Source organism: Somniosus microcephalus, chromosome 4 (assembly GCF_052327205.1).
Source record: "Somniosus microcephalus isolate GS21.2 chromosome 4, FLI_Smic_1.0, whole genome shotgun sequence".
NCBI lineage: Eukaryota > Metazoa > Chordata > Chondrichthyes > Squaliformes > Somniosidae > Somniosus > Somniosus microcephalus.
Genome location: NC_140990.1, coordinates 73,827,977 through 73,838,660, shown reverse-complemented (window position 1 = coordinate 73,838,660; position 10,684 = coordinate 73,827,977). Strand labels below are relative to the sequence as shown.

At 45.9% G+C, this 10,684-nt stretch overlaps 1 pseudogene; it reads right to left on the bottom strand.

Annotated features, from left to right (window-relative positions):
- Positions 1-220: 220 nt before the first annotated feature.
- LOC147119232 (uncharacterized) overlaps positions 221-10,684 on the bottom strand; it is a 125,322-nt pseudogene continuing 114,858 nt past the window's right edge.

Here is a 10,684-nt window from a genome sequence, read left to right as displayed (position 1 = left end):
CCCCCAGATTGTCCTTTCTGAGCTCCAGCCAGGTGATGCTAAACATTAGGTGGGAAAGAAAAAAATCTACAACAATGTGTTTAAAACAAAGCTGATTTATTTGACATCTATCCAGAATATTAATAACCCCTATAACTGGGCTGGAGTTTAACATCAGCAGAAACAAACTGTCATAATGAACATGGTTCAGTCCTGGATATGATTAACAGCAGCAATAACAGCAGAATCCAACCCCTGCAGTCACTTGTAAACTCGCTGGTGTCTCAGAAGGTTGGATGACTGAGTGAATCCCTTCCCACACACAGAGCAGGTGAACGGTCTCTCAGCAGTGTGAATTCGCTGGTGTGTCAGCAGGTGAGATGAACGAGTGAATCCCTTCCCACACATGGAGCAGGAGAACAGCCTCTCCCCAGAGTGAACTTGCTGATGTTTCAACAGGTCGGATGACTGAATGAATCCCTTCCCACACACGGAGCAGGTGAACGGCCTCTCCCCAGTGTGAACATGCTGGTGTCTCAGAAGGTCGGATGACTGAGTGAATCCCTTCCCGCACACAGAGCAGGTGAACGGCCTCTCCCCAGTGTGAACCCGCTGGTGTCTCAGCAGATCCTTATTTCTATTAAATCTCTTCTCACAGTCAGAACATTTAAAAGGTCTATCCCCAGTGTGAACTCGCTGGTGTGTCAGCAAGTGGGATGTACGACTGAATCCCTTCCCACACACGGAGCAGGTGAAGAGCCTCTCCCCAGAGTGAACTTGCTGGTGTTTCAACAGGTTGGATGACTGAATGAATCCCTTCCCACACACGGAGCAGGTGAATGGCCTCTCCCCAGAGTGAACTCGCTGGTGTCTCAGTAGATCCTTTTTTCTTTTAAATCTCTTCTAACAGCCAGAACATTTAAAAGGTCTCTTATCAGTGTGGACAAGCTGGTGTGTCAGCAGGTGGGATGAGCGAGTGAATCGCTTCCCATAGACGGAGCAGGTGAACGGCCTCTCCCCAGTGTGAGTGCGCTGGTGCACAGTGAGGTCAGATGATCGCCTGAACCCAGTCCCGCAGTGAGAGCACTTGAATGGTCTCTCGTCAGTGTGAACACTTTGATGGCACATCAGTTTCCCGGAACTTTTACAGCACTTCCCACAGTCCGGGCATTTAAAAGGTCTCTCATCAGTGTGAACTTGCCAGTGTTGCAGCAGATTGGATGAATTAGTGAATCCCTTCCCACACAGGGAGCAGGTAAACGGCCTCTCCCCAGTGTGAACTCGCTGGTGTGTCAGCAGGTGGGATGACCATGTGAATCCTTTCCCGCAAACGGAGCAGGTGAACGGCCTCTCCCTGGTGTGTATGCGCTTGTGTCTCAACAGGCCAGAGGATTGGCTGAATCCTTGTCCACATACAGAACATGTGTACGGTTTCTCCCCGCTGTGAACGGTGCTTTTTGCTTCCATGATCAAAGGGTAATGATATTCAGATCCTGATGAATCGAGTGACTCTGTCAGATCTTGAAGTGATGTTTGGTTTGAGTTCCCCGTCTGCAAATCCTATTCTTCTAATACCCTGTAGAATGAGTTTAAAACAGGAAAAATGGAACGTGAGAGAGAACCCACAAAAACACAAAGGCAGGTTGTGAAATTGAGCTCAATTAATCTGGTCATTTGTGGGGCCGGCAGTAGAAAAATGTCAGCATGAAAGGTGCCAAATAAAAGCGGAGACACTCAATGTTTTCAAGGGGAGACTGGAGAGGCACTTGGGAGAAATAAACTTACAGGGCTACGGGGATAGAGCGGGGGAATGGGACTGATTGGATTGCTCTACAGAGAGCCGGCACGGACTCGATGGGCCGAAAGGCCTCCTGTGCCGTTATGACTCCAAGAGATTGTCACAAAAACCCAACTGGTTCACTAAATGTCCTTCAGTAGCCTCTATGGGAGGAGAGAGAGGTGGGCGGGGTGAAGGCGAGGGACTTTATTCATCTGCAACCTGACCAGAACTTTGACAGAACCTCCCAAACGCGCGACCTCTACCACCTTGAAGGACAAGGTGTATGGGAACAGCATCACCTCCAAGTTCCCCTCCAAGTCACACACCAACCTTGGACATATATCGTCATTCCTTCATCGTCGCTGGGTGAAAATCCTGGAATTCCTTACCTGGCAGCAATGTGGGAGCATCTTCACCACACGGACTGCAGTGGTTCATGAAGGGCGTCCAGCTTCACCTTCTCACCGGGCAACTGGGGATTGACAACGTCTTACGACGCCCACACCCCACGAATGAATTCAAAAAATCTGTAGATGTAAAATAGATTAAAAGCCTTACCAGAAATACTTGTTCCTAAAACAATACTCTTTTACATTGTAGGGACAGTGTCTGTTTAACAACCTAATCTCCCCCAGAATCCACCTCCCTTGACAGTCTCACATTGGAAATTGTTGGGTCCTCCTGGGCTCAGAAATACTGGGGGTTAAACCCAGCAGCTTCTCCTCCATCTCAAACTGAAGCAACAAAAAGACCTACACAGGAGGCCAGGGGCCGACTACCGCATCCAGCGCCCGCCCTGATACAAGCCGGCTCTGGATTAACGGCTCTGCTGTGTCGATCCAGTTGTGGTTTCTCCTGTCCGGTCACTCCCGCGCATGCTCAGCTCACACTGCCATGTGATTGACGGGAGCTCCGGACCAATAGAAAGAGGGGGCGGGGTGGGGCGGGAGGACAGAATGGGCGGCGGGTCCTCCAACCAATCAGAATGTAGGAAGGGCGGGGTTTGACTTTTAACACTGAACAATAGAAGGTGAGCTGAGCATGCGCAGGCGGCGGTGACCAGGAGAGACAATCATTGACTCATTGATTTTATTCTCACTCTGCACACAACGGGTGTAGAACTAAACCCAACCAGAGTAGAGGGAGGGGGAAAACTGGGAGTGGAGGAAAGAAATGTTGGAGATGGTGCGATGGGTTTGGATTTCAGCACAGGGAGGAGGGAGAGTGTGTGGGACAGGGATTTTACAGCTTTGGGGGAACAAGAGAGGAAAGAATGTTTGATAGAAACTAGAATTGTCTGTTCTGAATTTCTATCCTGCACTTACAGTGATGAACATAAGAACATAAGAACATAAGAAATAGGAGCAGGAGTAGGCCAATCGGCCCCTCGAGCCTGCTCCACCGTTCAATAAGATCATGGCTGATCTGATCCTAACCTCAAATCTTCTATCACTCTCCATCCCACCTGAGCCCATGTGATCTCCCGGGAGAGGCGAAAAACCACATAAAAAACCCAATGGCCAATTTGGGAGAAAAAATCTGGGAAATTCCTCTCCGACCCATCTAGGCGATCGAAATTCTTCCAGGAGATCACTCTGTCCCTTTATTTTCTGCAGTACTTACCTTCTGTAAAGGCGATCTCCACCCCAGCCAGGAACAGGAATAAAACCATCTCCTGAAATCTAACACAGAATTAGAACACAGTAGGAGCAGAACCAGGCTACACGGCCCCTGGGCCCGCTCCACTACCCACAGGGCCATGACCATTCCGAACCTGGACTCATGTCCAATTTCCTGCCCGCTCCCCGTAACCCTTAATTCCCTTTACTTCTAGGAAACTATCTATTTCTGTTTTAAATTTATTTAATGATGTAGCTTCCACAGCTTTCTGGGGCAGCAAATTCCACAAACCTACCACCCTCTGAGTGAAGAAGTTTCTCCTCATCTCAGTTTTGAAAGAACAGCCCCTTATTTTAAGATTATGCCCCCTAGTTCTAGTTTCACCCATCATTGGGAACATCCTCACCGCATCCACCCGATCAAGCCCCTTCACAATCTCATATGTTTCAATAAGATCGCCTCTCATTCTTCTGAACTCGAATGAGTAGAGTCCCAATCTACTCAACCTCTTCTCATATGACCACCCCCTCATCCCCGGGATTAACCGAGTGAACCTTCTTTGTACTGATTCGAGAGCAAGTATGTCTTTTCTTAAGTATGGACATCAAAACTATATGTAGTATTCCAGGTGCGGCCTCACCAATACCTTGTACAACTGAAGCAATACCTCCCTGTTTTAATATTCTATCCCCCTAGCAATAAAAGCCAACATTCCATTGGCCTTCTTGATCACTTGCTGCACCTGCATACTAACTTTTTGGGTTTTGTGCACCAGGACCCCCAGATCCCTTTGTACTACAGTACTTTCCAGTTTCTTGCCATTAAGATAATAAATTGCTCTATGATTTTTCCTGCCAAAGTGCATAACCTCACACTTTCCAGTATTGTATTCCATCTGCCAAATCTCTGCCCACTTACTTAGCCTGTCTATGTCACTTTGCAGGTTTTTTATGTCCTCCTCACTCACTACTTTCCCTGCCATCTTTGTATCATCTGCAAACTTTGATATGTTACACTCGGTCCCCTCCTCCAAATCGTTAATATAGATTGTAAAGAGTTGGGGACCCAGCACTGACCCCTGCGGAACACCACTAGTTACTGATTGCCAGTCTGAGAATGAACCATTTATCCCAACTCTCTGTTTTCTGTTAGAGAGCCAATCCTCCACCCACGCCAGAATATTACCCCCAATCCCGTGATTTTTTATCTTGAGCAATAATCTTTTGTGTGGCACCTTGTCAAATGCCTTTTGAAAGTCTAAATACACTACGTCCACTGGTTCTCCTTTATCCACCCTGTATGTTACTTCCTCAAAGAACTCAAGGAAATTTGTCAAACATGACTTCCCCTTCATGAAACCATGCTGAGTTTGTCCTATTAAATTATGTTTATCCAAATGTCCCATTACTGTCTCCTTAATAATGGACTCTAACATTTTACCAACCACAGATGTTAGGCTAACAGGTCTATAGTTTCCAGCCTTCTGCCCAATAACCTTTTTAAATAAGGGTGTTACATTAGCACTTTCCCAATCTGCCAGGACATTTGCTGAGTCCAGGGAGTTTTGGAAAATTATTACCAATGCATCCACAATCCCTACTGCCACTTCCCTCAAGACCCTAGGATGTAAGCCATCAGGTCCAGGGGATTTATCCAGCTTAAGTCCCATTATTTTACCAAGTACTCCTTCCTTAGTGATTTTAATTGTATTTAGCTCCTCTCCCCCTAGAGCCCCCTGTTTGTCCAGTGTTGGGATATTCTTAGTGTCCTCTACTGTAAAGACTGATACAAAATATTTGCTCAGCGTTATTGCCATCTCCATGTTTCCCACCATTAATTTCCCGGTCTCATCCTCTAAGGGACCAACATTTACTTTAGCCACACTTTTTCTTTTTATATAACTATCGAAACTTTTGCTATCTGTTTCTATATTTTTTGCTAATTTACTTTCATAATCTATCTTCCCTTTCTTAATCAATCTTTTAGTTATTTTTTGCTGTCTTTTAAAGACTTCCCAATCTTCTATCTTCCCACTAGATTTGGCTACCTTATATGCCCTTGTTTTTAGTCGGATACTATGCTTAATTACTTTACTTAGCCACGGATGGCTATCTTTTCTTTTACACCCTTATTTCCTCTGTGGAATATTTTATTTTTGGAAGTTGTAAAATAACTCCTTAAATGTACACCACTGATCATGTACCGTCTTACCCTTTAATCTATTTTCCCGGTCCACTCGAATCAATTCCGTTCTCATACCTTCATAGTCTCCTTTATTCAAGCTCAGCACGCTTGTTTGAAATCCAACCTTCTCACCCTCTACTTGAATATGGAATTCAACCATATTATGGTCACTCATTCCAAGGGGATCCTTTACCAGGACATTTTTAATTAATCCTGTCTCATTACACAGGACCAAATCTAAGGTTGCTTGCCCCCTGGTCGGTTCAGTTACATACTGCTCAAGAAACCCATCCCTAATGCACTCAATGAACTCATCCTCAAGGCTGCTTTGCCCAGTTTGATTTGTCCAGTTAATATGATAGTTAAAATCCCCCATAATTATAGCTGTTCCCTTATTACAAGCCTCAATTATTTCCTGATTAATACTCGGTCCAACAGAGTTGCAACTGTTCAGAGGCCTATAGACTACGCCCACTAGTGTTTTTTTCCCCTTATTATTCCTTACCTCCACCCAAACTGTTTCACTATCCTGCTCCTTTGACCCAATATCATTTCTCTGTATTATAGTGATTCCTTCCTTTAGTAACATAGCTTCCCCTCCCTTCCTGCCTGTCCTTCCTGATTGTTAAATAACCTGGTATGTTTAATTCCCAGTCATGGTCACCCTGCAGCCATGTTTCTGTAATGGCCACAAGATCATACCCATATGTAGTTATTTGCGCCGTTAACTCATTCATTTTGTTACGAATGCTATGTGCATTCAGATAAAGAACTTTCAAATATGTTTTGTGACACTTAGTTCCTGTTTCTTCCCCTTTTACTACTTTACCTTTTACTCCATACCTTCTGTCCCTTCCTGACACGTTCTGGTTTTTAATTTCCCCACTGCTACCTATGTCTATCACCTTCTCTGTTGTCATTTCTGTTATTTGCTCTCTAGAAACCTCCCCCCCACTAATTAGTTTAAAGCCCTCTCTACAGCCCTAGTTATATGATTCACCAGGACTCTAGTCCCAGCACTGGCCAAGTGGAGTCTGTCCCAACGGAACAGCTCCCTCCTGCCCCAGTACTGGTGCCAGTGTCCCAAGAAGCAAAACCAATTTCTCCCACACCAGTCTTTGAGCCACGCATTTAACTCTTTAATTTTATTTATCCTAGCCAAATTTGCTCGTGGCTCAGGTAATAACCCAGAGATTATTACCCTTGAGGTTCTGTTTTTTAATTTGACCCCTAGCTGCTCATACTCCTTTAACAGATCCTTCTTCCTTGTCCTATCTACGTCGTTTGTACCAACATGGACCACGACAACAGGATCCTCCCCCTCCCACTCCAAGTTTCTTTCCAGCCCAGAAGAGATGTCCTTAACCCTGGCACCGGGCAGGCAACACAGCCTTCGGGGCTCCCGCTCTTGACTGCAGAGAACCCTATCTATCCCCCTAATGATACTATCCCCTACCACTACAACATTTCTTTTTACTCCCTCCACTTGAATGGCCCCCTGCACCACGGTGCTGTGGCCAGGTTGCTCCTCCTCCCTGCAGTCCCCGCTCCCGCCCTCACAGGGAGTAAGAACCTCAATCCTGCTTGACAAGAGCAAGGGCTGCGGCTCCTTCAACACTACATCCTGGATCCCTGTACCTTCCTCACTCGTAGTCACACCGTCCTGTCCCTGTCCACGGACTACATCTGCAGTAATTAATTTCATAGGTGTGACCACCTCCTGAAACATAGAGTCCAGGAACTTCTCTCCCTCCCTGATGTGTGGCAGTGTCTGAAGCTCAGTCTCAAGCTCTTTAACATGGAGCTTGAGTTCCTCTAGCAGCAAACACTTATCACAAATGTAATCACCGTGAGCCTCAATGGGGTCCACCAGCTCCCACATTTCGCAACAGTGACACATCACCTGTTCACCCATATCTGTGTAATTAATTAAATTTCTTATTATTAGTTATGAAGACCCTCTGCCCCGATATAGATAATAATATTACACCGCTATTTAATAGGACTTACCAACTTAAAGGTATAGAAGAGAAGGAAGAGAACCTACCAACCAGTTGATCACCAACCTCCCTCGTGGAAGCTGTCTCGGGGACCTATCCGGTTGAATTGTCTCACTGCTCCACGTCCGCAGTGTTGGATTAGCCTGAGAGAGGGAAGCAAAACAGAGCAACAAGCACCCCCTCACCTCCCATTTGCCTGAACTCTGCCACTTACCAAACTCTACTTCCACTCAATGCGACTTGCACTCAGCCTGCCACACTAAGCCCGCCCCCTTTTATACCCGGATTCTACTTCCGGTTTCAACTCCCCAACAGCTTAATTTACTCTAAAAAATTAAACTTACTTCAAATCATTCACTTTTTTACTCACTAATATTCAGTAAATGCACTTAAAAGACTTTTTCTGCCACTTACCAAAGTCTGCTTAAACTCAATGTGATTGCTTTCGTAAACTCCTTTTACAGGGTATTAGAAGGGGAGGATTTGCTGACGGAAAACTCAAACCAATCATCACGTCAAGATCTGACAGAATCACTCGATTCATCAGGACCCGAATATCATCGGCCTTTGAATGTGGAAGGAGAAATGTTTGTCTGTTCTGTCTGTGGGAAAAGATTTCAAACATCAGTGTGACTGGAAAAGCACCGAGACACACACACCCGAGTGAGAGTGTTCCAGTGCACTGACTGTGGAAAGAGCTTTAACCAGTTACACAGCCTGAAAAAACATCACACCATTCACAGCGGGGAGAAACCGTACACGTGTTGTGTGTGTGGACGAGGCTTCAACTGATCGTCCAACCTGGAGAGACACAAGGACACCCGCACCATGGAGAAACCATGGAGATGTTGGGACTGTGGGAAGGGATTCAATTACCCTTCTGAGCTGGAAACTTATCGACGCAGTCACACTGGAGAGATGCCGTTCACCTGCCCGATGTGTGGGAAGGGATTCACTCAGTCATCCAGCCTTCATGCACACCAGTGAGTTCACACTGAAGAGAGACCGTTCAACTGCATTGAATGTGGGAAGGGATTTAATGCTTCCTCAAACCTCCTGACACACAGCGAGTTCACACTGAGGAGCAATCTTTTAAATGTTCTGACTGTGAGAAGAGCTTTAAAAGCACAAAGGATCTGTTGACGCACCTGCGAGTTCACACTGGGGAGAGACAGTTCACCTGCTCCATGTGTGGGAAGGGATTCACTCAGTCATCCCACCTTTGAATACATCAACTTGGTCACTCTGATAACAGACCTTTTAAGTGTTCTAACTGTGAGAAGAGCTTCAAAAGTAAAAGGGATTACTGGCACACCGATGCACTCACACTGGGGAGAGGCCATTCACCTGCTCCTTGTGTGGGAAGGGATTCACTTGTTCATCTCACCTTCTGACACACCAGCAAGTTCACACTGATAAGAGACCTTTTAAATCTTCTAACTGTGGGAAGAGCTTTAAAAGTAAAAAGGATTTACTGACACACCAACGCACTTACACCGGGGAGAGGCCATTCACCTGCTCTGTGTGTGGGAAAGGATTCACCCGTTCATCCCACCTGCTGAGACACCGGGGAGTTCACACTGGGGAGAGACTTTTCATCTGCTCTGTGTGGGGTAAGGGATTCACTCAGTCATCCCACCTCACTGATCACCAACTTGTTCACACTGATAACAGACCTTTCAAATGGTCTGACTGTGAGAAGAGATTTAAAAGCAGAAAGGATCTGCTCACACACCAGCGAGTTCACACTGGGGAGAGGCCATTCACCTGCTCTGAGTGTGGGAAGAGATTCACTCAGTCAAACAACCTGCTGAGACACCAGCGAGTTCACAAATGACTGCAGGGGTTGGACTCTGCTGTTATTGTTGTTGCTGATGTTAATAACCCCTATAACTGGGCTGGAGTTTAATATGCTGGATATATGTCAAAAGAAATCTGCTTTGATTTAAACACATTGTTGTAGATTATTGTCTTTCCCACCTGAGTGTTTAGTATCACCTGGCTGGAGCTCAGAAAGGACAATCTGAGGGAGGATCGTACATCGGGAACAGAACGTCAGCCTGGACACAGTCCTTCAGGGCCACACTGAGAGGGGCAAACGGCACTTTGGTCTTTCTCGTCTCTCTTCACTGACAGCAAAGTTGTCATGTGGGTTAATCTCGAGACCTGTAAGAAATGTGTCTCAGCCGCTCTCTTCCATGGTTCAGAGCTCCTAGGCACGGAACAGAAGGCTCCTTTACAACTGTGTTTAGAGTCAGGAAGAACAACGGTGAATGCTGGAAACGTGCTGTCAAATCAGAGATTGGTGTCAAACTGAGATCTGTTCCTGACTGAACGTGAAACAGATTTAAGTTTCCAGTCTAAAAATGACTGGTAATCATTGGACATGTTTGTGTGACAGTCCTGAGTCTACCATTTTAAGGCAGGTATTAACTCATTTGAAATAAACCCATTTAAAATAAATTGGTTAAAGTCTGCATTAAAATAACAGACGGAGTTCACAGGAGCCTGTTAACTGCTGGTACAATTAGACAACAGACATTTGATCTCCAGATAAAGAAGGACCTGCAGCGTGTTTCCAGGAATTCCCTGTTTTATTGATGTGTGTGTGTTAGACACCAGGATAACTAAAAATACACGACCCGGAACATCCACGGGGTGCGATCCCGACAGTTACTCTGGGATCACTCCCGCTGTGGAACTCCACCACTGACCCTGCTGAAGGTTGTAGGCTCAGGGAGTGGGGCCTCCAGGAGTGGACGGTAAGGAAGCTGGGTTTTGTTATCCTGACAAATATATGGCGAGGAACCAGAGGAATCCTTACTAAGGAACTGTCTGGGGTTTTAGCGGCCAGCGTAGGTCTCGGGGTGAATGATCCCTGACTCCCCGAACTGTCTTACATTGAACCCAGTTTGTAACAAGGTGAATTCAGTTTACAGGAGAATAGGGGCAAATATCACCCAGAATTTGAGGGAGTCAAAAGCAGCCATCAGAGAAGCCAAGAGATCTTTGGGAATGAAGATGCTGCACAATTGTTGTAATAATAGCAAAAGCTATTCCAGCTATGTCAGGAGTCAGAAGACACAGTTACATAGAGTTACATAGAATTACAGAGTCTACA